This window comes from Aquila chrysaetos, chromosome 9, assembly GCF_900496995.4.
Source record: "Aquila chrysaetos chrysaetos chromosome 9, bAquChr1.4, whole genome shotgun sequence".
Classification (NCBI taxonomy): Eukaryota; Metazoa; Chordata; class Aves; order Accipitriformes; family Accipitridae; genus Aquila; species Aquila chrysaetos.
Genome location: NC_044012.1, coordinates 16,307,773 through 16,334,107, shown reverse-complemented (window position 1 = coordinate 16,334,107; position 26,335 = coordinate 16,307,773). Strand labels below are relative to the sequence as shown.

The following is a 26,335-nucleotide window of genomic DNA, read 5'->3' as shown; positions in this document are numbered from 1 at the left end:
GCCCCGCTCAGCAAGCGCGGTCCGCATTGGTTACGGAGAGGGAAGGGGCGCGGCTTCGGCCATTTGAGGGCGGTGGAGATGGGGTGCGGAGCTCTGGGGCGGCGGTGCTGCCGCTGCCGGCGGGGCGGCCGTGAGTGCCCGGCGGGGGACTGGGGCGGCAGGGTATGGTGGGAGGTTCTGGGGCGGGGCGGGCGTTGCCGAGCGTCGGTTCCCTCAGGACATGAGGCTCACGAGCTCAGCAGCGCCTGGGCGCGGGGCCGCTATGTCCGGCGGGAGGAGGGGCGCGAGGTGCCTCCGCTCGTCGTCCGTCCGTCCCCCCCTCTGCTGGTTTTATTTAAGAGCGTGTTTTCCTGACGTGGCGGCTGTGCTTCCTCCTGCTGGCGGGGAGCGGGGTGGCACCGGAGGGATGGCCCGCAGGTGGGGGCAGTGACAGCGGCGTGTCGGTGGGGCCTCTGCCCTGCAGCTCCTGGCTGTGCCTCGGCGGTAGCCATCGCCTAGGGGGTGGTAACATCCGAAATAGCGAGTGTCCAAAAGCAGCGTTTAAAGGTTGGGTTTTTTATAGGTTGTAAGTGTCCCATTGGACGTGAAGAGATCAACCATTGCGGTCCCATGGCCCTTACTGCTGTCTCCTGCTGTCCTAGCTAGGATACAAAGGTAATGGAACTGGTTTTTTTCTTAAATGAAAGCTTTTAGAGTTACAGACTAACTTGATTAGTGAGCTCTCCAGGGACCAAGGCTCTCTGCGCTGCCGTCTGTTTTCAGCTAACCCGTATTGGAGGCTGGATTGGTATTTTGTGGCCCAGTGGGAGTTTTGTGTTGCTGTCCTTTAAAGGCAGGCAACTGCAGAACTGCAGTGTTCTCAGGGGTGGGATGTGGTATCACTTCTCTCCTGTGGACCATGGGCAGGACATTACTTGGGTACAAAGACTTTCTTAAAGGGAACTTGGAAAGTCATGAACATATGATTTGTAGTCATTTTGCTCTCATTGCTTTTAAGTGTGATTGCGAAAAATGGTGCCTTCTAGAAAGTCTTAAGTTACTCTTGCTTTAGTGATAGCCTGCTGAATGTAGATGATGGCATAATATTTTCTTCAGAGCGTTTGTGAGTCCAGCTTATTATAGTTTTGCCTAGCTAGTTTACACTAGTTTTGCCAGTGTAAAAACCAGCAGAAACGCTCCCACTGGTGGTGGCTGGAATTCTGTTAGCCACATGGAAAGGCTGAGCACCTCAGTGGTGTTTTTCTTCTGGCTGTTGATAAAGACCATAGCAGATATTAGCACTAGAATATTTCACTGAATCAAAAGACAGGAGCTGGGGAAGATGATGTTCTCTTCCTTACTACAGCTGTACTCTTGCAGTTAGCAGAACCTTAAATTAATCAGACCCCAAGAAGTTAGATGCTACTCTGAAAAACGGAGTGCTCTGCATAGCCCTTGGAGATTTCTAGCATCCTGAAAGTACCAGAAAGTTGTAATTTGCACTAGGCTATTTATAATTCTGTGAGTTTGCTGATGTGCAGATGTCCTGCTGATCTCTTTTTATCTTGCTTTGGCTATTAAGTTTACTTCTGAACAGATACAGATATCTTAAAGCTGGTTTTCATTCAAGCTTTCACGATTTGTGAAAAAGGCTGAACCTACATCACAAAAAAAAAAAAATCTAAGAGCAATAACCCTTGAGATGCTTAAGTAAACTATAATTCCTTTATTGTTTGTAATGTAAAACTTTTGGGGCAGTTCAAAATGCTTTTATTTCCCCAATTTTTTTTAATTTTTTTTTTTCCAAGTCACTTTTACTCTCTTCTGTGCAATTCTGGTGACTGGAGACTAGCCTAAGGTAAATGAGACAAGACAATGTAACTGTCGTCATACTACAAGGATGACTTGAATAAGCTGTTTCTTAGGGTTAGTGCATCCGTTAATAATGCTTGAAGCCTTAAAATTAACAGCTTAAGCAAAAGGGTTTAGTGTACATTTGGATTGCCTCACAACGCAGAGGTGATTGGAAGAAACATGCTTTGTCAGCTTAGAATATCTCAAGTATCTTTTTTCGAGGTGCAAGGGATGCATCTTTCTGAGTTTAGCATCTTTGGTATCTATTTCTGGTTCTCACAGCTGTACTTTGAGCATAATGTGAAAGCATCTGTTAGCAGCATCTGCTATCAGAGATAATTAGGATGGGTCACTTGTTTCCTAGTTTGATTGCATTTCCAGCCTCCTCCTGCACATTTTCATCAACATAATCCCTTCCCCTGCTCATTTTTCTCTAAACAATCCCTCCCTCTTGAGGCAACATGCTACCTCAGAGATACTGTGTTAATGTTTAAGGCTGTTAAAAATTCAGTCTTTTTGAATTTACTAATCCTGTATTTTTATAAATCTGTTTATTGTAGTAATTACCTTCCAAGTTTGAGGAGTATTACCCTAACTTACATTTAGGGATATGAGGATAGTGTTTATATGCTTTATATTCCTTTCCTAAGTAGATTTTTGGATGCTTAAAAATCTTGTCAAGGAACTCTCTTTTTTTCTTCATTCCATCTCATTTTTCCTGAGAAATGTTATTTATCCACAGAACTACAGGGTTTTTTCTGTAAGGAGATCCATATTCAGGGCTTCTTGGTTTAGACAACAAAAAAATTCTGATCAGAATGTTTTTTCTCTGTTACATTTTTCTTGGAGCAGGCCTATAGAAAATATAAGAAAAGATTATCCTGGAAGACAGGCTTTATCAAATAGCAGCATTTTCAGTAGAAAAGAGAAAGCCTTTTGTTGGACATCTGAGGAAAATCCATAGGATCATCTCTACGCAATGTATGCATAGCATAGAAATACACATTTTCTGTGTGTCTTGATGTAACAGAAGATTTCTTTTCACTTTGTAGAATTGTAGTATGAAACTTGTTCTGCCACATTAAGTATGATGTTATGGCTTGAGCTGCTAAAAATGGTTTGAATTTCAGTAGTCTGTAAAGCTAATTTGTCTTCCTCTGCTTTTTTTCTGCAACTGGAGTGAGGTTTTTATGTACTTTTAGGTACTTCAGAGTAGTAAAACTCACCCTCTTACTCCTTAGAGCACTTCAGAAGACAGGCTTCTTATATCCAAGATAACTTAATTCATTTTTTAGTTTATTGTTCCTCTTAACACATTTTGTTATGAATGTTGTGCGAGTTCTATGTTGTAATTAGCACAGGGTTTTATTAATCTGTAGTGACTGTTCTTTGCTGTTTGTCTTCAATATTTAATCTGCAAACTTTCTTGACTTTCAGCCCAGGCATAGGTCCAGGTAGACTCCATGTGTTCTGAAGTGAATAATATCTAACAGAAATGTTGCTATGAAGCAGTTTATGGAAAAAGTGAGTCTTTAGATATTGCACATAGAATATCAAATTAAACAAAACTCCCTCGGCAACTTATTTTTCACTTTTTTTGTCATGTTTTTGTGTTAGGATAGGAGTCTTGTTCAATCTTGAATCATGTGTATGCAGCTTTTCCAGTTCCTAGTCCTTCCCATTTAATTCCCAAGTAGTTGTCTTCTCAGCCTCTCCTCTTATTCCTCACGCTTTCCCACACTTCGTGTTTGGTTTTCTAAAAAGCTGATAGGGAAAAGGTGTATTCATCTGCTTTTTCCTTGTTTTGAGGGGTACCTTAGTTCTTCAGGTGTCTTCCCTCATATGATAAAAGTTGTTTTCTTTTATTGACTTTCAGGTTGAAATATATGTGTTTAGAACAAGGATATTTTACTTTGAAATCTTAAATTTATGGCAAAGATGTTATACCATAATAATAAAGGCTCATAGGAAAACCGAACTGGTTGTTATTAACAATGTAGAGAACCCAAGACTGAAAGCTGAACCTGTTTTTTCCTTTTGGATATAGCAGTATCATATCTTTGCTGTGGGTAGACAGACCTTGAGAGGAGGTGAGGCCACTGTTCCCATCTGCCTGGTCATTCCCCATGGGTATGTCCCCATCTCCCTCCCTGGCTGGCAGCTGCCACCGCGGAGTAGTATAGCCCAAAGGTGTTAATACTGGCTGCGATGGGTGCAGAGTGCAGTAGCACAGGTTGTGGTGCTGTTACAGCTATATTCATATGGCTGACAGCTTCCTGAAAGTTGGCATCTGATCACTTGGTTGAACTCTTCTGCTCACAGTCTGCTTTGTGCTAGATGTGGGAGTAGGAAGTTTGTTGGCTTTTGAAATGGTGAGCCATATACCCTGTTGGCTTGTCTGGGTATGCTGTATTTCTTGTTGTTTCCAGCTGTGGTTTTGGGTATTTTTTTTGTTCAGCCTGAGATCCTATTCACAGCAGCTGCTTTGAGGGTTGTTTGCATTCAGCTGTCTGCTTGTTCTGTACTGTTAATGTTTGATACTACTTTTGCAGAACAGTGATTCCTTCCAAGCATAAGTGTGTCTTACTAAAAACAAACAAAATAACCACAAGCACACAAGTCTGGCTATGTTTTTTTGTCTCTCACATTGCTCCATCCCATACCTGCTTCCAAAAGAGTATATTCTGAAATAACATGACAATTCCTCTGTTAAGTGAACTTTCCTTGCTCTTCTCCCTATAGTATTGCAGTTATGCAGGAGAAGTGGGAGGTAATTTCTATTGAGGCTTTTGGTTAATCATCTTTTGAGGAAAACCACAATATTTCTAGATAATATACAGAAGTTAAATGGATTATCTGTCATTATTTGTGCTCAGTTAGGTTATCAGGATCTTTAAAAAAACAAAACGCACACCCCTAGGGCTATCATGTTTGCATTAATACGTGCATTAGATAGTCTTCCTCTGCACCATCCTCTGCATGTCTCTTGTCTTAGAACATAGGATCTTTGGGAAGTCCAGCAATTAGTACAAATAGAGTGCAACATATCCCAGCTCTGTTTTGGAGAATCCTTATAACCACTGCAATAGAAAAATAGAGGGATGAAAAATAAAAAAAACCCTGACTTATTTCCTAACAAAGCTGTACTCATGAAAGACATCTCTTGGTACAAGCCAAAGTAAGCAAGTATGTACAAGTTTGTCCTATGGCAAGTTCCTATGGTGAGTTCAGGATGTAGCTTTTCAGTAACGTCTGTCTTCAATACTGTAGTCCAAAAACGTTCTTAATATAGAATGTGAGTGATGTACAAGTGCCACATCTTATGGAAAGCAAATAAATGAAATATTAACATAAGTCACTTTAGATCCTGTAGGCTGCTGATGCTTAACAAAGGCACTTCCTGCTGTAAACTGTTCAGTACCTCTTTATTCAAAGGAAAATGGATGAAGCAAAAGCTTTAGAATGATCTTGTGTAAGCAGAAATCTTGGTTTAAAATGTCCCATTGAGGCTGCAAACTTTTGCAATAACTGTTGTGATATCAGTGTAGTTTTCTTTAAATGATGTCAGGAGGAACTGAGCTGCTGTGTAGTGTATCAGAAGGCATTCAGTAGGTTAGGCAAACCCAAACAAGGAAACATGACCTTTTCACATCTCCCTAGAGTTCATTAATAAAAGAGTGGTGAAGTAGAAATAGTACATCACTTTTATGTGATATAATAACACTCTTTAAAAAACAAATGTAGTATGAAAATCTGCTAAATGTGCTTATTCTATCATTGTTTAACACTTTGCATTATTCTAGCTTTTAAAAGACTTTTCTGGTAACATATACCTAACCTCATATTCTTAATTCTTTTAGTATAAATCCTTACAAATGATGTTAGAAGAGTCATTCTTCCCAAGATGATTATTCAAAGAATTTTGAACATCTGAATAGGTAAGAAAATTTCAGTAGCATAAATAGAAATTATTCTAAGGCTTTGAACATCCTATGTGTTTAACAAAAATATTCGTAATGCTATAGCAGAAATATACATTAATTTCAATAGTAATCTGGTCATATAAATAGATAAAATACCTAAGAAAAACATCTCATGCCTTGAAGCCTACCAAATTCTAGACTCTGCTCTTTGAGATTGAATTCCAAAGTGCTGTCTGTTACAGGTACCTGGCTACTGAGTTTAAGTCTGGCAAAAAGAGTGGATGTTCTTGTAATGATTTGAATTGACAACTTTTATGGTTGTCCTGGTTTGGGCTGCGACAGAGTTAATTTTCTTTCTAGTAGCTGGTATAGTGTTATGTTTTGGATTCAGTATGAGAATAATGTTGATAACACACTGATGTTTTCATTTGTTGCTAAGCAGTGTTTAGACTAAGTCAAGGATTTTTCAGCTTCTCATGCTCAGCCAGCAAGAGGGCTGGAGGGGCACAAGAAGTCAGGAGGGGACACAGCCAGGGCAGCTGACCCAAACGGGCCAAAGGGGTATTCTATACCATGTGACATCATGCCCAGTATATAAACTGGGGGGAGTTGGCCTGGGGGGGATCTCTGCTTGGGAACTAACTGGGCATCAGTTGGTGAGTGGTGAACAATTGCATTGTGCATCACTTGTATATTCCAATCCTTTTATTATTATTATTGTCATTTTATTATTGTTACTATTATTATTAGTTTCTTCCTTTCTGTTCTATTAAACTGTTCTTATCTCAACCCATGAGTCTTACTTCCTGCCCCCCCCCCCCAATTCTCTCCCCCATCCCACTGCAGGGGTGGGGCGGGAAGTGAGTGAGCGGCTGTGTGATGCTTAGTTGCTGGCTGGGGTTAAACCACAACAATGGTGTACAGGCTTGATTCTAGATACTTTTTGAAAAGTTTGTCCTGTGTTACGCTGTGGTGGGTTGACCCTGGCTGGACACCAGGTGCCCACCAAAGCCGTTCTATCACTCCTCCTCCTCAGCTGGACAGGGGAGAGAAAATATAACAAAGGACTTGTGGGTCGAGATAAGGACAGGAGAGATCACTCCCAATTACTGTCACTGACAAAACAGACTCAGCTTGGGGAAAATTAACTCCATTTATTACCAATCAACCAGAGTAGGGTAATGAGAAATAAAACCAAATCTCAGAACACCTTCCCTCCACCCCTCCCTTCTTCCCAGGCACAACTTCACTCCCGGATTCTCTACCAACCCCCCCCCAGCGGCGCAGGGGGACAGGGAATGGGGTTTATGGTCAGTTCATAGCATGTTATTTCTGCTGCTTCATCCTCCTCAGGGGCAGGACTCATCACACTCTTCCCTGCTCCAGCGTGGGGTCCCTCCCACAGGAGACAGTTCTTCACGAACTGCTCCAGCATGGGTCCCTTCCATGGTGTGCAGTCCTTCAGGAGCACACTTCTCCAGCGTGGGTCCCCCACGGGGTCACAAGTCCTGCCAGAAAACCTGCTCCAGCGTGGGCTCCTCTCTCCACAGATCTGCAGGTCCTGCCAGGAGCCTGCTCCAGCGCGGGCTTCCCATGGGGTCACAGCCTCCTTCAGGCACCCACCTGCTCTGGCGTGGGGTCCTCCCCGGGCTGCAGGTGGATATCTGCTCTACCATGGACTTCCCTGGGCTGCAGGGGGACAGCCTGCCTCACCATGGTCTTCCCCACGGGCTGCAGGGAAATCTCTGCTCTGGCGCCTGGAGCATCTCCTCCCCCTCCTTCCTCATTGACCCTGGTGTCTGCAGGGCTGTTTCTCCCACATGCTCTCACTCTCTCTCCGGCTGCTGCCTCTGTCTATCTATCCCAGCAACTTTTTTTCCTTCTTAAAAATGTTATCACAGAGGCGCTACCACTATTGCTGATTGGCTCGGCCTTGGCCACCGGCGGGTCCATCCCAGAGCTGGCTGGCGTTGGCTCCGTCGGACACAGGGGAAGCCCCCAGCAGCTTCCCACAGAAGCCGCCACCAAACCCTTGCCACGCAAACCCAATACATATGCTTTGTTTCAAGAGCAAATGGGGCTTTTCTCCTGTTCTTTTTCAGAATGCATAGGTGCATATTTTATCAGCTCTGGAGTCATCCTGCAATTTTTGATGATTTTGTAATTAGTTACCTCTTTCCTTAACTTTTTTCTATTAGCGGTAAGAGAAACTTACTCTCCACTACAGACTAAATCTAGCTATATAGAAGATGCTTGAAGAAAAGTTCTCGAGAGTTTTAACATCTTCTAACTCAGGTCAAGCTATGGTTAAGTAAATTTCATGTAATTAATTTGTTATTCATACAGTTTAGAAAAATGTTGGAAGGGGATTAGGTGATGTGGTCCTTTAAGAACCTTTGTTATAGTGACTCTTGTAGGAAGGTAAGTGAGGCTTTTTTAATGAATTACTAGGGAGTTTTAAGAATGAGGTGTACAGCTTGACAGGATTATAATTGTACTGCGCACAAAACTAACTTGCATTTGGCCTAATTTTAACATGTTGGTCTTCTATTTGCAACTTGATCTCTCACCTGTGATATAAATTATTTGTCTTGATTTTAACATCTCTAAATGGTTTTTCTTGGATTAAATTGTTACTCAAAATTTCACTTTAGATGTAATAATAACCATACAAAATGAAATACCTGTCCATTTTTGTGACTATTACAAATAGTTATGACAAATAACCATCAATTACTGCTGATTATTTTTCCAATCTGTAGAATAGGAATAAAAATACATGGATATAAAAAATAGGGATATACTGTAAGGCTTTATTTCACCCATTCCATCTTGTCTGTTTACCAAAGATCTTGCAGGTGCTTACAATCCAAAGTATGAGAGTGGTTTTCAAAATAGGGTATTTAATTTCAAGAGCAAAAGGACCTTACGAAGATAGATATTCTCTTTAGCAATGTAAGTGGCTAGTCCACAGATGTCTGATGTAAATGGTGTGTTGGAGTAATCTCTCTTGCCAAAATGGCTTTCTAGAAGTGCAGCTAATGATTTTGCCAGTTGTTTTAAATATTCTTCTTTTGATTAAGTCTTTGAATTTGTAAGCTAAAAAAGCTTCAGTGCTGAAAAAGGTAGCCTTCTAAAGAATGCCAAATTATTTAAAATCTGGAGTTAAAACATTGTGCCAGGCTTATGTGCCTTTTACCCTTCTAGGAAAGCAAAAAATAGATTTCAAAACCCTCATTTTATTAGCCTGATCTATATTTAGTGAAAAGATGCTTTATATCCCCATGAAATACAGAGAATTTATGTGGTAAGATAACTGGAGGTGCTGGGAGCAACAGAAAATGCAGAATAGCAAGAAGAGCAACTAGGTGCTACTGCAAAATGAGCTTGTATGAGTTCTGAGGAACAGTCTTCTGCATCAGTTCAGTTTTGGTGAAACATATACATTCAATTAGCAGCATTCCCTTACACTTAGTATTTTGAAAATTGATATGTCTGATTTATTTAAATCCCCCCATAAGCATGGAAGAAACATTTTGCATGAACTGGCCTTTTATTTTAAATTGAAGAGTGCATTCAAAACATGTTTTCTCCTTAGCTTTGAAGAGCTATTTGGGCAGCAATATGAGCATTTGACAGGGAAAGAAGATTAGTATGAGATACCAGTACTCCTAAAAAGGTAAGAATTGTAACTAGCTCCTGTTCCTTCTTAGAGCATGCACTTTTGTCTATAGTTGACAGACAAGTTCATAATATCTGTCAGTCTCTCTTCAAGGTCCACTGGTGGTAGCCTTAAATCATTATAGAAAAATCATAACTCTGGTTATTTTCAGGAGGTACCACTCTTTGGTGAGTGGTTGAGGCTTGAAGTGCTAAGTGATGCTCACAAAAATTGTGGTGTGGCCTCTGAGAGCTGATAGAAAGATTCATTCTTAGTGCAGCAAAAAGGCTGTCAAGGCCAGTAAGACAGAGTACCATGTCCCAGGGAAAGCTGGCAGGTATATCCAGGTATAGCAGCACACTTGGGAACATGAGTTGCATTTGAATATGTGGATGCAATCCAGCAAATTTATAAAATGTGGGAGTATGGCAGGAGCCCATTATTGAGGAGCTTGCATACAGGCTACACTAGGATTAGGTGAAAAAAATCTCTGGTCTGGTTTTCTACTGCAGCATTTTTGTATATCACCAGGGGTTTCTTGGGTTCCCAGCAGACCAGGTAGATGTTTATCACAGGACATTATGCTGGAACTTCAGGGAAGGCAGATACTTTAAGAATTCATGTTGCTTACCATGCATTCCTGTGGTGGAAGGGGAAAAAGATTTTGACAATGACACCCATATTTGCATTAGCTGTATGGGGAGATCTACCCAATAAAAGGAGACAGGGATAATAGAAGCTGAGTGTAAGAATGTGAGAAATAAGTTTAATCCTTGGTAGAACTCAGTGGCAAAAATACATAGGTACTTCCCTTCAGGGTAGAGAAGAATATTTATGAGAGTTTTCTGTAACTATCTAAAGAAGTTGTTAATCCCATGATATCTAGGACAAGTTAATGAATAGTGTGAGTGTTGTAGCACGTGGGAAGAGCTGTGTGAGGAATAATTGCTAATTGAATTGCAGGATCACTTACCGTTTTACCTGTGCTCAGTCTGAGTTCTTCCAAGATGGTGCAAGAGGGATATTGCTTTAACTACCTGTTTTTTTGTGCAGGTAAGTCAGTGAGCAATAGACCTGGAATTATATTTGTTGTTTTATTCCTCCTTTAAGACTGCTAGGAAGATTGTGAAGACTAATAGTTCCAGAGAAATGTTTAGCAGAATGTGACAATTACTGGTTTTCCTGGTGTTTTAACCTCTTAATTTGGTTTGAAAGGTCATGCCAATAAAATGCTGTATATCCATGTTCAGCATTTGAAAAATTCAGCCAGTTATTGAAATGAGCAGAACTGGAAGGTATGGATTGCAATAGGCAGTAGATGGTCTGTATTGCTACCACCTTGCAGCAAAGCAAAATTCTGAAAGATTTGTTTACAGTATCATCTTTTCTGGCAGTCAGTGGGTTTATCTGGCACTGAGGCTGTAGAGCAGGCTGTGAGAGCAGGGCTTACTTCTCAGGGCTCCAGCTCATGAGTGTCCATTTATTTGGGGTGGGGCTGAGATGTGATATGTGATGGGGAGCTAGGAGCTAGAAGTGGTTAGTGTTTGAGAACTAGTGGTATAACTCTCTTGAGTTACTTAGGGAGTGCAAAACACCCTGTGAGGAAGAAATGTGTGTATATTTTGCAGATCCAAAAAAATTGGAAGGTGACTGTATGTTGGAGATAGGTAAGCAAGCTCATTTTTGACTCCTACATTGGTGTGTGTCCAGTGTGGGTATTTTTTCAACATGGCTCTTAAAGTATTTGGGTAAAGTGTTCTTTAACACAGATGAAAAATGCTCCAGTTTAGCTCCTACTGTCTGGCTAGCAAAACAAAAAGCAGTCTGGCTTTTCCTAGTCTCTCACTGCCTTCCTTTGGAGTGAGATCTTTGAGTCCCAGCATCAAAATGGAAGAAAGTTCAGGAGAGAATGGGGCAAAAATAATCCTCTGTGGGTTGGAATAGATGAATGGGCTGTTCTCAGTAGATTAATTCTGAGAAGTCTGCAGCCAAGTTTAACCATGTTTCTTATGCCTTCTTGCATGTCTGTAACAGATTTCCTCGGGGGGGGGGGGGGCGGGAAACCAAACCAACTTGCTTCAAAGAACTGTTTTTATCATTTTTGACAGTATTGTTAAATGGTAAAGTAGTGAAGACTTGGTGATATTCTAATATAGTTTTGCAGTCTGTGCTGTTGCTTAATTGATTTTTCACTTGGTTGCAGATGACTGCACCAGGAATGATTGTAGAGAGAAGCTATACCTGCAGTTTTACCAACAGATGCGGAAAGAATGAGACACCTTCTGACTGTCATTGTTGCCATCAGCAAGGAGCGAAAGTAGGTTTCTACTAAGATTTTTTTTTCACCAAATTCTGTTACAGTGATGCTAATTACATAGGTAAGTGTAACCCAGTTCAGAAATGTGACGCTGCAAATATGTAGATAATGTTTGGAGATTATGCCTATTTAAAGTTTCTGGATGTCCTTAATACTTCTAGGTAGTCCTAAAATTTCTTATACATCTCCCAGGCTTTGGAGAATGACAGCCATGAGGTACCTGTCTAGGTTCTTAAAAAAAATTGACTTCAGAATTAAGTCTGATCTTAATCCAATCATAATTTCTCTTTCCTGTTTTAAAGGCCACCTTGCAGCATTTGGTTGGATTTTGTGGTCTCTTAATCTAGACATACTAAAAGTAGTTTCGGATACTGGTTTTGTCTGAGTAATCTTTGAAGGTTTTGATGCACATCAGATAACTTTCTAATGTGAAAAGATTCCTTTCACAGTTGCCAACAGAAGGAAGAATGGGAGTTGGCTAGTTGGCTATATGAAAGGACTTTCAAGTATTTTGTCTAGTGTCTAGTTCTTAGTACTTGAAGCAAAACTAGAAGAACACTTTGGAAAAATGAATTCTTAGAGTAACATTCTGTTAAACAGAAGACAAACTTCTATCACAACTGTGTCTAATCTCAGAAAAGCGTTAGTTTTCATTTTGTTGCTCTGTTCATCTTCTGGAGGTGAGCTGGGTCAACTTGAATACAGCGAGATCTTAACCACTCAAATACACAGAATTCATTATTCTTCTAAGAGGACTATCTAGAGAACTGAAATCTAAACTGTAGCTGCTTTGAATTCCTTATTGCTGCTTTGATATTCTAACTTTCATTTCTCTCTTATTCCCTGTAGCAAAATGTTTAATACCAAATTTGTTACTGGTATCACTTCCCTATGTATTTAATGCATTTGAAACTTACAGGAAATGTAGACCTTATATTCTGCCTTCACACATCTTCTAATAATAGAATCAACAGAATTTTAAGCTGAGACAGTTGCTTTTCTTTGTATTGAATTCTGGTGCTGTAAATGCAGTATTTAATTCCCTTCTTCCTCACTGACCTCTGTGTTTGACATATCCCCTTCTGATACTCAAATATGATTGGGAATACACCAGAGACTTTCTGTTTCGGTTCATGGAGTGTTGCAGAAATGTAGTGGTACATAATCTCTTCAAATGTGAGTTGGAAATTCTCTGCCACTATCATGGTTTAGTGGTCTATTGAAATGTTTAGTCAGTAGTAGAGGGACTTGAAATCCAGATAGGAAAAAGTACAGCTGCTGCAGCTGGGTTGGTTAATGTGCCTGAAATGCAAAGATCGTGTGGGATAATCAGAACAGGTTGTAAATTGACTTCTAATTTTTTGAAACAAAAATAATTGAAGCTGACAAATCAATTTGTTTTCAGTTGTTTTAAGCCCAAATATGTTGCTTTAATATGTAAATGAAATGCTTTTAGTACTGTTTAAAAAAGTAGGTGTACTACAGCATATGAAAAATAAGACAGTTCTTCCTTGACTGTCTGCTGTCCCATGGGTAATTTCAGGATCAGTGTTAGCCAGCTTTTTTGTTGGTGAAGCAAATGGAGCTTGTGACTTTCATCTCTCCACGTTGGTATCAGTATGAAATGTGATATTCCTAGTCTAAAAGTCTAAACTCAAGATATTAGTAAAATTCTTAAAGGATAATGTTTAGCATCTATCCTCAGAACATATGGATCACTACCCTTAATTGTTGTGCCCTCTATCTTCAGTATTTTTTAAAAAACCAGGCTACTAACAAAATTACACTAATGCCAGTGTAATAGTTCATAATAGACTGTATTCTTTTCAGTTGAGTATTTCCTGGTATACTAGGATGATGAGATAGAATCAAATGCTAAATATAAATAATTTCAATAATTAGTGTATTTCACTCTCAAATCTAGCACTAAAACATGATCAAGCAGGAATCACTAACTAAAAAAACTTCCTTTTATGTATATTACAGCTTCCAACTATACTTTGACAAATAATTTCAACTTTGTGTGGCATAAGGTAGAGATCACAGTTACTTCTTGGTATTGTAGGAAGTGTTTCTGATCAATGAACACTGTTTTGGGGAGGGGGTTATACCTCACAACACTGGACTTGATACTTGTGGCTTCTGGCATGTACAATATGGCAACAGCACAGCAATAGGAAACAATGACACAGACTTTTATTTGTGTATAACCAACTTCTCTTTTTCTTCAGGGGAATATGCTAGAGTTATGGGCAATCAGTTACAAGAACCTAGTCTTGTATGGAAATAATATACTGTACATAAGTCAGATCTCACACATGCACTTCAAGAAGTAAAAAATGATGGGTTTGTATTCTTGAACAGCCCAACGTAGCACTTTTCTCTTGCATTGTAATCATGCTTCATTATTCTATCAAAAGAAAGTTTAGCTTGTTTGAGAGATGTCACTTAAAGTAGTCCCCATTCAGAACTGCAGTTTAAATTTTTTTAAACCCATTAAATTTTAAATGCTGATTCATTGCACTTCTGGGTAACAGAATTTGACCTAGTTAAAATGAGACAGTTTTGAACTAGTTCACTGAATTAATTTCTAATAATTCATAATAATTCATTGAATGACTAAATATCTGTCCTGGATTGCTGCTTAAATGGCATAAAATACATACAACAAATTGTCACATATAATAATGATAGGAAGCTATATAGAAATTGCTTAATTAAAATTTCACTTTCTTGCATTGATTCTGTGTAAATGAACCAAAGTCCTTCTTAAAAGTTTTTATCTGTATTTGTTTCAGAAATTTTTACTGTAAATGTACAAATTCCACATCTTTTCTTGTATCAAGAACACAATAGTAAAAAGGCAGTTTCTCCCAGAGAGAAAGTAACTACCCTGTTTTCCAGTTAGGTAAAAATATTCTGAAATTAAGAAAAAAATCTGTACTAATCCTATTATTTCAGGTATAGTTGTTTGTGAAAGCCTTTGTATGGAATTGGGAGTCTTTATTTCAGTTTTAGCTTTAGATCATGAATGACCAATAATGTTTTGACCGTGGGAAGGAGAAATTACAACTTTTCATTTATTTCAGATGAATTTCATATACTGGTGCTAAATCAAAACTAACCTCTGCAGCTACAGGAGGGCTATATCAATACTGAACTGAAGGGTTTAACATCTCACTCAATTATATTGCACAGACTTAACAGCTGTATTTTTCTATCTTTTTGTAAATGTGTGAAGTTGATGAAAACACAAGCTTTGTAATGCCAGCTATGTCTTCTCTGTAGTGCATAACAACATGCCTGTGGAGGATGCGCTGGCTCTCGTAGTTAAAGCTTTTGGGAATATATTTGTTGAGCATGAGCAACAGGAGTGTACCAGGGTTTCACACAAGGCAGCATCTGGTAGATGACTGCCTAGCGTGGGAGCTGTGAGATGTACAGTGTGCCCTCTGGGCATTAGACATATTTCTGTTAAGTGTGGGGAAATACTTGGATTGGGTGGAGTTGAACTCAGTATGTGACTATGCAAAGACCAGAAAAGATACGGTTGAAGGTATTAATATTTTTTCCCACTGAAACACAACTTCAAGCATCTTTTAAATCTGATATAAATAAGCTTGGGTACATTCCACATAAATAACCTGTAAATAAATGATAGGCCCTAGAGATCAAAATTATGTATAAAATGCCAGTGTGTGTATTAATGAGCACGTGCATCCTGAAGTAGGGTGCGTATATTCTTCACAGAGCTACACGTTATAAGGACATACACACAAATACCCTAATGGGCAATTGCGCTCTCACCGGTTATGGTTGCAAAGTGAGTATTTGATCTGCTAATGCTGTTGACTATTTAAGTTTTAATAACACTGTACACAAATGCGTTTAAGTTAGTGATACCAATTAAGTCCATTAAGCAGAATGCAACTCTTGGTTTAACAGAATTCAGTAATATAATGGTGTATAAACTTACTTTAATTAAAAAAATTAAAATTCAGCAGAACATCTCTAAAAGAAAAAAAACAAACCCAGCCACATATGTAAATTATAGACTTGGAATATCTGTGTCATTTAGATCTTAAGAGCTACTCTACAGAAAGTTCTTGGATCCCCTTGTGATATGGGGATAGTGAGATTCTTGCAGGCTTCTACTTGTGCTCTTAATATCTTTTGAAGAATTGCTTACCACTTTTGTCCATTTAGAGTAAGTGTTACTGAACAAACTGATCCTTCAACTGAAGTTGAAGACACAATGTGTCATGAGGGTGCAAGGCCATGTACTAGCGTTGCCACCCATACCTTAAGTAAACCTCCACCTCTTCCGCTGCCAAGCAGGGTTGTTCTCTTAGGCCAGCCACCCCTTCCTCAGGTTAAACCTTCATTTGTGTGATAGACTGTCAGCGGCTCTTCTTCCAATACTATTTCAGTTTTGTATTTTGAAGTAATTCGTTCTGTTTTCATGACTGACTTGATCACTTGCCACAGTACATTTACTCATAAAAGTAGGACAAAACATAGTAGATACTATGTGAACTACAACCAAGTAGATGGGTGGAATGTGGAAAAATCTGAACTTGCAAATATTTGGCAGTGATCAAATAGTAGTTGAAAGACTGGAACTCAGCCATGCTATTTTCAGAGCAAACTTTATGTGAAAGAATAGGAGAGTAGGGGAGTATACTATTCTTTATCTAAAAATGAATTCGTTCTAACATTATAAAAGCATAAGAATATAAAGCTCATCTTTCATGTCCTTAATCTGAAATCAGCTTCAACTACTGTCCTTGCATCTGTTTGAAGTTGGTATGGGTTGAGGTGAACACCTGGCTATTTTAGAAAGGCTTTTTTCCTCCCCTGTTGTGAACTTTTCCCATTCTACAAAGCTTTCTTTTTTAGTTACCAAGTTGGTTGCAATTCTTTTGAGTTACTGAAGCTCATTGAAAACCAAAAGGGCAGCAGAAACGGCAAGGGCGGTTCAGGTTTTAAACATGAACATTCTTGGATGTATAGGATTAGAGGGTGGTGCTTTGTTGTAAATTAAATACTGCTTTAATGATTGAAATAAATAAGTCAGCCAGCAAAAAATATTGTGATGTCTGCTTAATTGGATTATTTTCTTTTATTAAATGGTAGTGTAAAAAGAAACCACATGTACACTCTTGACAGCTATTGATGTTAGTGCTGAGTCTGATTCCTTGGAATGAATCCTAGGCACAAACTGTATCAAAACTAGTGACCTACATTATGGTTGTGGATTAAATCCTTGCTTAGAACAAGCCTCAGATGACATCTAATATTTGTCATGACAAAATCACTTGGAGGTAAAAATCTGGCTTTAACTTTCCATAACAATTGTACTTCATTTTTCAGTTTGTGTTTTAACTTGCATGTGCAGGTTAACATTAATGTCAGGGAGAGTTTTACTTTGTAGTGTGCTCGTGCTAAGATTAGCAACACTGCAGGTCAGTGTGCTCTGTTGTTAAATATGTACAGGAAGGTTATACTTGTAGCTCAGTGGTAGGGCACGATGATAAAGGCTAAGGCATTTATAGCTATTGGTGTGTGGTGTCACTGCTTTGTCTGCAGTGCTTGCTTCTGTACCTGTTTGCAGATAGCTAACTGGCACTTCTTAAGCCTGGTGGTTTTTAGACCCTCACAGTTAAGAGTGTCCTCTGCTAACAAAAGCAGATTTTACTGTTTGTTTTTCATTGTCAACTGTTTTAAAACAAAACCCACTTCCAAACAGGACTGTCAGATGCAAAGGATAATCTTCCACTTCTTCTTTTAGCACCTGCTAAAGGATTTGGACTTCTGGGATATTCTTGACATCAACCTGCAAAATGGCCACTGCTTGGAGGGACGCCTGGCCTTTTGCCAGTGCCAGGTGAGAGTGACAAAGCTCTGTAGCTGTTTGGTTTAATAACTGTAAATTGTTTCTACTTAAAACATTCATGATGCTGACAACCATACATCTATTCTAGCTGGAGAACTTTATTTCATTTAAATAACGAAAACAATGGCTATCTTTCTTCAAGCCAGTCTCAGCATGAAAGATACTGTTTCTGTATTGAAATAATTAGGTACTGCTTTCTAAAGCATACAAGTCTAGTGGTTTGCTTTGGCTTTTTCATGATAATCAGGGTAGTTAACACATAGATGCCTGTGTGGTTGTTACTGTTGTCATCCAAGCAAAATGAAATGTTATTCACAGTAGAAATATAATAATGTAATTTATAATTGGAGTATTTAGAATTTAAATTATGTAGAAAAAATTATTAGATATTGCTGTAGATGTGAAGTAAAAATAATAATAATTCTTGATTTAAATTTTTTTTTTTTTTAATTGGGAGAGAAAGAAGGCCTGATTTCTAAGCTGGAGAAACAAATAAAAGCTAAACCAGAAATAAATAATTTTTGTACATCACCATTTGAGTTTAAAGTTCTCTTTTTAAACTCTTCCAGAGTGGGGGGGGGGGGGGGGGGGGGGGGGGGGGGGGGGGGGGGGCGGAAATAATTTTCTGGATCCCCATAGTTCACTAAGAGTAGATTTGAAAAGGTAGATCACAATCAGTTTAAATGAACTACTTAATGACTCTAGCTAAGCAGTCATGTGCCCTGCTTTCAGGGTTGCAGACCTTGAGAGAGAAATACCTTCTGGCCTGTAGGAAGGCTGGCTAGCTTTTCTGTAGAGCTTTGCCTTTGTTTTTGTAGATGTGTGGGCTGGGGAAAGGAAAATAGACACTGCAGACAATTTTCCCCACTAATTTAAAAGGGGATTAGACCCATGGTGACTGATAATTCTTGCAGGCAATGGTTTTTGGTAATGTAGCTACAGTGCCTGTCAGAGCTGCTTTCTGTACTTCCAAGCTTCTTGGTGTTGGTCAGTAATTTGGCTGTTGTGTTAGAACAGAGGTTTTGGGGCAGCCATGGTCACAAGGGGAGCGAGAGGAGGGAAGGGGCTTAGAGTTAGCTCGAGCTTGTACTCAGTAGAAAGCCAATGCTTAGAGAGGAGCAGACAAGTGACATTTCACATTGATTTGATTTGCAAGGCAAGCTGATGGTTGCTTTGAGTGTATTTTTCAGCCTTTTTAAGGAGTGAAGGTTTTCCTCCTTCATAGGAGTTGCAGTAATAATGAAGCATGATGGTTAAATGTGTGATTAGTTGGCCATCCCTGTGTTTTATAGACATATAAAATATAATATAAAAAATATACTGATGTGCTTCTCTAGTTGTGAAATGGAAGTGGGTTATTTTACTGCTTATTAGGTGTGCAGTGCTCTGGTGTTATCTGAGTGTGCGCAGTAGCTGTGAGCTGACATAATCTGAAAGGTGTTATCAGAACTATAAAAGATTATTAGAGGAATCGTGTGTGGTTTTTTTCAAAGCTCTTCCTCTTGGCATGGGTTGACTCTTTCAAGAGTATGGGTTGATTCTTTCAAGGTTTTAAAGAGGAGACAACTTTCCTCTGTGTTCATTTTAGATAGAATAATAAGTAATTGGTTTAATTTGTAATAAAGATGATTCAGGATAGATGTGAGGAAGAAGTGTGTGGCCAATTCATATTGAAACAAGTTGCCTGGACAGGAACAAGAATTGGTGAGACATGCATCCATCAGTGGTAAAACAGGTATACATGATTCTGCATCAGGCTTTAGAACAGGGGATACCTTTTCATTTTAACAATGTTCTGCAGCACAATATTAGCTGGAGGAGTATGTTAGCTTTGCAGTGGGCCCTTGCCTGAAACCTGATTCAGGTATGCAGGATACTTAAAAGGAATAGGATATTGGACTATATTTTGCATTGAAGTGAGAAGTTAGATGTTAGATTACCTATTTGAGGACATGGAACAATCAAAAGTTTATGGCAAATCATTAGGATTGATAATACAGTAAAATGAAACATTGAGATGGCAATTAGCCTTTCACTGATGGAAGAGGGGAATTGATTTTTAAATATAAGTAGATGTGGGGAGGGTGACCAGATACAGAAACTACAACTGTGTTACAGTATTTGTTGTGTTTTGTCACAGCTGTTCATGTTAAACCAGTACAGCACCAATGGAGAGCTTAATTAAGAAGACACTGCTGACATAACTGGCAATAGTGGAAGTCCTGTAACCACACATGCATCGCACCTTCTCTCGTGCTCCAGCCCATGAGAACTTCTGAAAAATTTAAGAAGGCTTTTCTATTAAAACAAATGTTCATGAATGTCAGTGTTGTACCTTGGTAATTTTAAATTAGAAGGTGCTAAACAGTCACAAAATAAAGTTACCTGTTTTACACAGTTGTCACCAGTTTCACTTTGTGGTTGAACTTTATCTGGCTATTCAAGTTAGAATGGGCAGATCTGGTCAGACCTGGCTTTCAGTGCATGTTTGATGGGATGGATGGAATTCTCTAAATTCATGGCAAGTCTGTCAGTTATTTTGGCATTTTACCTTAATGAGAGATGAAGGTAAAAGGACTGACCTTAGCTTCAACCAGAATTGTTGATGTTACTTGCTCACCTAATAACTGACAGCTTTGAAACCGTTTTATATTGAATTCCTGAATATTGAATTTGCTTGGGATTTTTTGTATTTTCAACTGTTGTAACTTCAAGTTATAATGGAAGTGAAAACAATGGAAAAATTAAGGAAAATATTGAAATAATTGCAGTTAGAAAAGCAGTCCAGTAAATTAATGTGAAAAACCACCTTAATCTGTAGTTGTATACAAGGCAATCAAATGCCAGATTTAAAAAATATTAACAGCTGTTCTACTGAAATATCAAGTATACTTGGTTTTAATACATGCAAAATAAATGGTAGATGCTCTGCAAAAATACTTAGTATCAAGGTTAAATTATTGCTTATAGATTGCACATAAAGAAACAATGCCAGCAACACTGATCTTGAAACTTTATGTGGATTTTTCCACCTTCTGAAAGAGGCAATTACTTTCATAGAGAAAATAGTTTAGATATATATGAAGCACACATGAAGTTACTGAAGGTAACTTCTGTAATGCATTAAATAAATTATAGGTATTACTTGCAACCATAATAGGCACAGTACTTTTTTCAGAAAGGAGTCAAATTTTTCAATGATTGTGAGGTCTTTAAAAATGGGAAGTAGTTTTTATTTTATGTATTTCTGGTGTGTATGACAGCTTTTCATAATTGTAGGGGAAAATTTCTGCTGATAATAGGAAAGAACTGACTAATATGTGTGCTTATCAGTATATCAGAGTAATTAAATCTTTTTGTTCTTTTTGGAAGACAGGCTGTCTAATGCTTTCACTGTGGATTGTGTAGTGGAGCATTTTGCTGTCTAGAAGGTTACACAGTCACTTCAGTACTATGTTTTTCTGATGGTGCTTGCTTGATTTGCTCTATCATAACTCATGTTGTCATATGAGTTTTCATTATTGAATTTGTGCATTCTATGAATTAAATCAATTCATAAATTTAATTTTGCCAAGAAACAATACCAACTATAGATCTTAATTGAGCAAAATTTCCCTGCAGTGCAAACCATGGAAAATAGTCGTGTGCTTGAGAACTAAGTGGTGTCTTTCTGCAAGACCTGCCAACTTATTTTTATCTTGCAGCTTTTTTCATTCACTTAATGCATTAGCTAAAACCATTAGGAACTAGCTGTCAGCCTGAGAGTGAGTAATAATATAACTTACTGTTTTTCAAGACTCCCTCTAATACCTGTTTTTAAAAACTTAAGTATGACTTCCATGGTTGTAGTCTAATGGTAGTGCCCTCTTTGGATAGCTAACTAGTTCTCAAAATGATTGCAGCCCATCTAACTCCTACCTGTACATTTATTTGGCTATTGGTACTACACTGTCTGAGGGCTGTATCCACTTATAAATTACCCTGCTGGTGTCCATGTGAGATAGGAGATTGCATAGGCTTTCCCAGGGGAACCTGGAAGCCTGTTTCAGAGCCTGGAATTGAACTAATTCTCTTGAGCCCCACAGTAGGTCCTTAATCACAAAATCATTCCCCACTTCTCCCAAAGGGATTAAATGTAATAACTTGTATTATTTAAGGGTTTTTCTTTTTTAACACGTGAGGTTGAGGTTTTGAGGTGAACTTTGCTGAAGAGTTACCTGCCATGGTGTAAAAGTCTCTCTCTTCAAAAGCAGGGAGTGGGAAGTTGCAGTGCTGCTCTGGCACAGGCAGGGATCGATCAGGTCCTGCTGGCCCTGCAGTGGGCTCCAGCCACGAGTGGCTGGAGAGCTGGCACCTTGTGCACATAAGCCCTAATGACTCCGTGTTGTGGGGAAGGTGCTAAAACTAAATATCCTAAGGAAATAAAGAGTGAAAGAGGTATGTACCTGCACTGTGAGGAACAGAAATGAGGCGTGTAAAAGAAAGTGAAAAAGGGGTGTTACGTTGCTATTTTAGGAGTCAACTTGAGCCTCTGGCTTCACATGTGAAAAGGAAATTTAAAGGAGCTAACCACAGCAAAACCAGTTTACACCTGCATTTGGATACAAGTGGGGCATTTCTGTGGATGTTTACTTTTCAAGAGAATTAGATTTAAGTTAGTAGCCTTACTGATGTGAAATTAGAGAAAAATAAAACCCCAGAGTTCTAAACTCAGCATGCCTGTGCACAAAGGAAATCATGTTTGAAACTCCACTCATTTAAATACAGCAAAAAAACCCCCAAACTGACCAACCCAAACAAAACCCCCTGAAACACAAAAACCCAAACCCAAGCCTTGTAGAATGTTGTCAGCTAAATGAATTGTGAACTTTGAATTTATTTTCCTGAGGAAACTTCTGAGCAGCTTAGGTACTTCTTTCATTGACCTGCTATTTGCAGGCTCTTAGAAGTGGTCTTAAAGTTTATTATAGACAAATAAAAATGCTTGTTTCTCTTTCAGTGAGGTGTTTGGGTGAGGTATGCTCAATTTTAATTTGGTTAAAAAGGCCAATGGTCCTTAAACGTTCACAGTACCAGCGAGCGTGCAAGAACAGTGTGATGATATGCAGCACCACACAGGTGAGTAAAGGAAAAAAAAAAAAAGGGCAAACTGAACCTCGAACAGGTAAATATTTAAGTCCTGCTGTGTTTTAAAAGAGCTGATATTGCTTCCCTTATGGACTAAGCAGCCCGGCCATTGAGGCGTGTTGTAGGGAGCCAGTGGATCCGTCTCCGTTACGAGAGCCGGCCACCGCGCAGGAGAAGGGCCGGGGCCGGGCTGGGTGCCGCCTGCCCCCGCCATGCGGCGCAGCCAGGGCAGGAGGCTTTGCCTCAGCCGTGGCAGTACAGGTGCTCCAGCCCAGACCGATTTAGGCCACTGGTTGTGGAAAGCAAAGGAGAGAGCGTGAATTCCCGCTTAGCTGCTTTTGCTGCTCGTTTTTTTAGTCGCCTGTGAGTTTCTGGAGGTGTCTGTGTTCTCCTTAGAGCTACTGGTTGTGCATGGACTGCAGGGCTGTGTGAAACTGCTGGCTGGCTGAGGCCACCCACGGGCGAAGATGACTGAAGCTTCACCAGTTGTCCATCTCCTGGTCCTCAAAACTTCGTATTGCTCCTGAGGATGGGAGTAAATACAAAGCGTGGCGGTGTCAGAGGCCCGCAGAAGGTGTGTTGTGGACACCAAATGACTCTCGATGCATCCTTCGATCAATCTGCTGTTTATTTTCTGAACTGCGTAGTTGTGCAGTAGTCACTCGAGGCCTACATCATGTTTTACAAAGAAAATGTATCAGATGAGATTTTAACCAGAATCCTGCTCCAGTGATCAAGTAGAAAAAGGAAAGATAACTTTCATCTGTAGTTAAGGCTGACATATGGCCCAGAGAGCTTGAATTATTGAATGCTTTTCATATTGCCAGTACTACGGTTGATTTAGAAGTCCTCAGGGCTCATGTGGTGGTATATTTTAAAGGCACTGTATTTTTCTCCTTGCACTCTTACAACTTCAGCTGGATTTACTTTTCTGACAGAAAACTTGGATTTAAAGTATTTTTCAGACAAACAGCAGTGCTACTCTCACCTGCTTTTGAACTTAAATGTTGTATCTGGAGTAAATGAAAATGTTGTTGAGCTGTAGTCGTTCTGCAGAGGTCTGGCAAAGTTTGAGTAACCAAGGCAAGAGAAGGTGACTTCCTCATTTAAAATGTGTGGTTCGGGGCACATAACTTCTTTTTGCAGTGTACCAGCATCATGGCCGCGTTTCAGTCTGATACTTTCCCTCTTGCCATGCACCTAAGGCGACAGAGGCGGGAAGAGGAGTGCTGGCAAAGGGAGCAGGAGGCTGCCCAGCTCCCTGGCTGGTGGCTGCGCTGCGCCTTGCTGGTCAGAGCTGCTGAGGGGGGAAGACACCTCTCGCTGCCAGCCCTTCACCAGAAGCCTGGGAACTGAACACAAATCATGGAGAGCAAAGAGGCATCTGAAGCTGCTCTCCTGCCTGAGCAGATCAAAGTGCTGCAGAGAGCCCAGCAGCTGCTGCAGCCCAACCGAGGGGGAGGAATCGGTGCCCTCGCTTTGCCTTTTATTTCCATGGGCAAAATGAGCCTGGTGTGCTCTCTACCCACTGCAGACCGGGGAGAAAAGTGCACTGCTCCCTCTGCCTGTGTTTTTCTTTTATCCTGTTGCTTCACGAGCTGGCAGCTAGTGATGGGCAGGTGAGCCATGTGCCAGGGACAGGCAGCTAACCTGCCCCACCTGGCAGGGTTGCCTGCTGCTGGCAGTGTGTTGGGAGGAGGGCCCTGCTGCAGGTAAGAGCTTCTTCATGAGACATTTGTCTAAAGTAATCTATAAACTGCAAAAGCAGGCTTCAATTAATGCAGTTTTGCTTGTGCATATTGTTAAAAGGCTGTGTGTAAAACCTGGGCACAGTGGGCTTAGCTGTTTCTGTGCCTTGTGGTACCCAGGTGTGGTATGAATCCTGGGTAGGCTGTGGGGAAACCTGTGTGCTCAGTCCCCCTCAAGCACTCACATGAGCTGTAGGATTGAGAAAGAAAATTTACTGGTTTATGAGGGTGATTTCTAGTGTTCTCCAAATGCAGAGTGTGAGTAGGGAGGCCGGGGGTTATGTACCTGACTGCGGTATGGTGGCAGTAAACTTTGGTCTTTGTAACAGATGTGTTGAAAAAAATACAAATATTGGTTGGCTTGTTAATTGCTGAGTGATGAGTGCTGTTGCTTAAGTGTCTGAGTGCATGATCATGAAAGCTTGATGATTAACAATTTTTATGTTTTTAGATACAGTTCTTTTAAGCATTTCCTATTTCTGTATTCTTTTTCAAACTGTTTTTTCATGGTTACCTGTGATACATAGGGTTGGGCATACACAAATACTTTGATAGGTTTTTAGTTTGCTGGTTTTGTTTTAATGAGTTTTGCTAAAGATGAGTGCTGTGTGCGTACCAGGCAAGAAGATGTTTCCTCTTGTGATATTAAGTTATTTACTTGGTTTTACTTGGTCTGTGGGCTGAATAAATGGTGTGAGCCTAAAGCCCTTATCCTTTCTTTTGTGCTCATTTGTGTGTTGTAAACTTTCTAATGATGTTTGTGAAAGTATATATTTTATTGGGTATTTTCCTCTTTGGTACTTTTTCCTCATCATCCTTTTATAGTGTTTAATGGGGTGTAATACTGTTGGGGATGTAAGTGGAACATGTAGAGGGAAGAAAGTTTCCATTCTCAGGTCTGTTATGAATGAAATGATGTACACTGTTGGCTTGACAGTACTTAAGCTACTTTGATGTCTTAGCAGCTTCTTAATATCCCTTCACTGAGAACTAATCATTCAGAAATGTTCACTGCCAAATTCTGGCATCCTCTGTAATTATAATTCCTGATTTCCAGGGTAAATCTTAGACTCAAGTGTCAGTACCTAACTATTGAGTTCTGATTGATTTAAGGTATGTAACCTGTGTTCGGTGCTGGTTTTATGTATTGGGGCTACATTGACAATGCTAAAGCTGCAATATCAAATATTTAGAAGATGCTGAACTGAGGTTCCAGTTCAGTCCCATCCCTGATGGGATGTACAATGGTTATGCTGTATTCCTTAGTTATAGTTGTCCTCTGTTGTGTTTGATTATTGTTCACTTGCGCAGGTTGTTTGTCTCTATATCTGGGGTGTTTTAGAATCAAAGCCACCTTACGTAATGAAGGCAGAGGATGTTGCAGAAGTTGCAAGGCTCCTCATAGATGAAAGTCAGCAACAGACTCTAATCCTCTAAGGCTATGTTAAGCCTGAGACCTGAGAGATCACAAAGATCATGACGCTTTTCCTGGAGTTTCTTGCCTGTCACAGCTTTTCCGTGTAACTTTAGGCCTTTAACCGTGTAAAAAGTGTCTGTAACTGGGTCCTGTTTGTGTAAGGACTTCTCTGAGTACCCAATTTGGTATGCTGGCAATGGGTACCCCAAATTCTCTGACTCTTTTGACCTCAGTGACAAGCGACAAAGAGGAAACAGGAGGCTGTGCGCTAAATGCTGGGTGGTAACCAAAGGCACTCCCTTCGTTATATTCCCTATAGTAAAAAAAACCCTGATGGTAAATAAAATGATGCATTGCTCCTTATCAAATAGATAGTCACTCAATTAGAGAAGTGGTGTGTCTTTATTTAAATA

The 26,335-nt window shown here is 39.8% G+C and overlaps 1 long non-coding RNA gene across 10 annotated transcripts; it reads left to right on the top strand.

The window, feature by feature from the left end:
* The first annotated feature begins 45 nt into the window (after positions 1–45).
* LOC121233506 lies at positions 46–25,209 on the top strand. Of its 10 annotated transcripts, none has more exons than XR_005933099.1 (9): positions 46–130; positions 563–654; positions 5,694–5,771; positions 9,355–9,435; positions 10,381–10,470; positions 11,621–11,734; positions 17,526–17,621; positions 22,630–22,748; positions 23,115–25,209. It is a non-coding gene; the product is annotated as an uncharacterized LOC121233506 (long non-coding RNA). The 10 variants fall into 10 exon arrangements; XR_005933093.1 differs by lacking the exons at positions 22,630–22,748; positions 23,115–25,209 and adding exons at positions 11,046–11,084; positions 19,771–20,023; XR_005933095.1 differs by lacking the exons at positions 22,630–22,748; positions 23,115–25,209 and adding exons at positions 11,046–11,115; positions 19,771–20,023.
* The last annotated feature ends 1,126 nt before the right edge of the window (positions 25,210–26,335 follow it).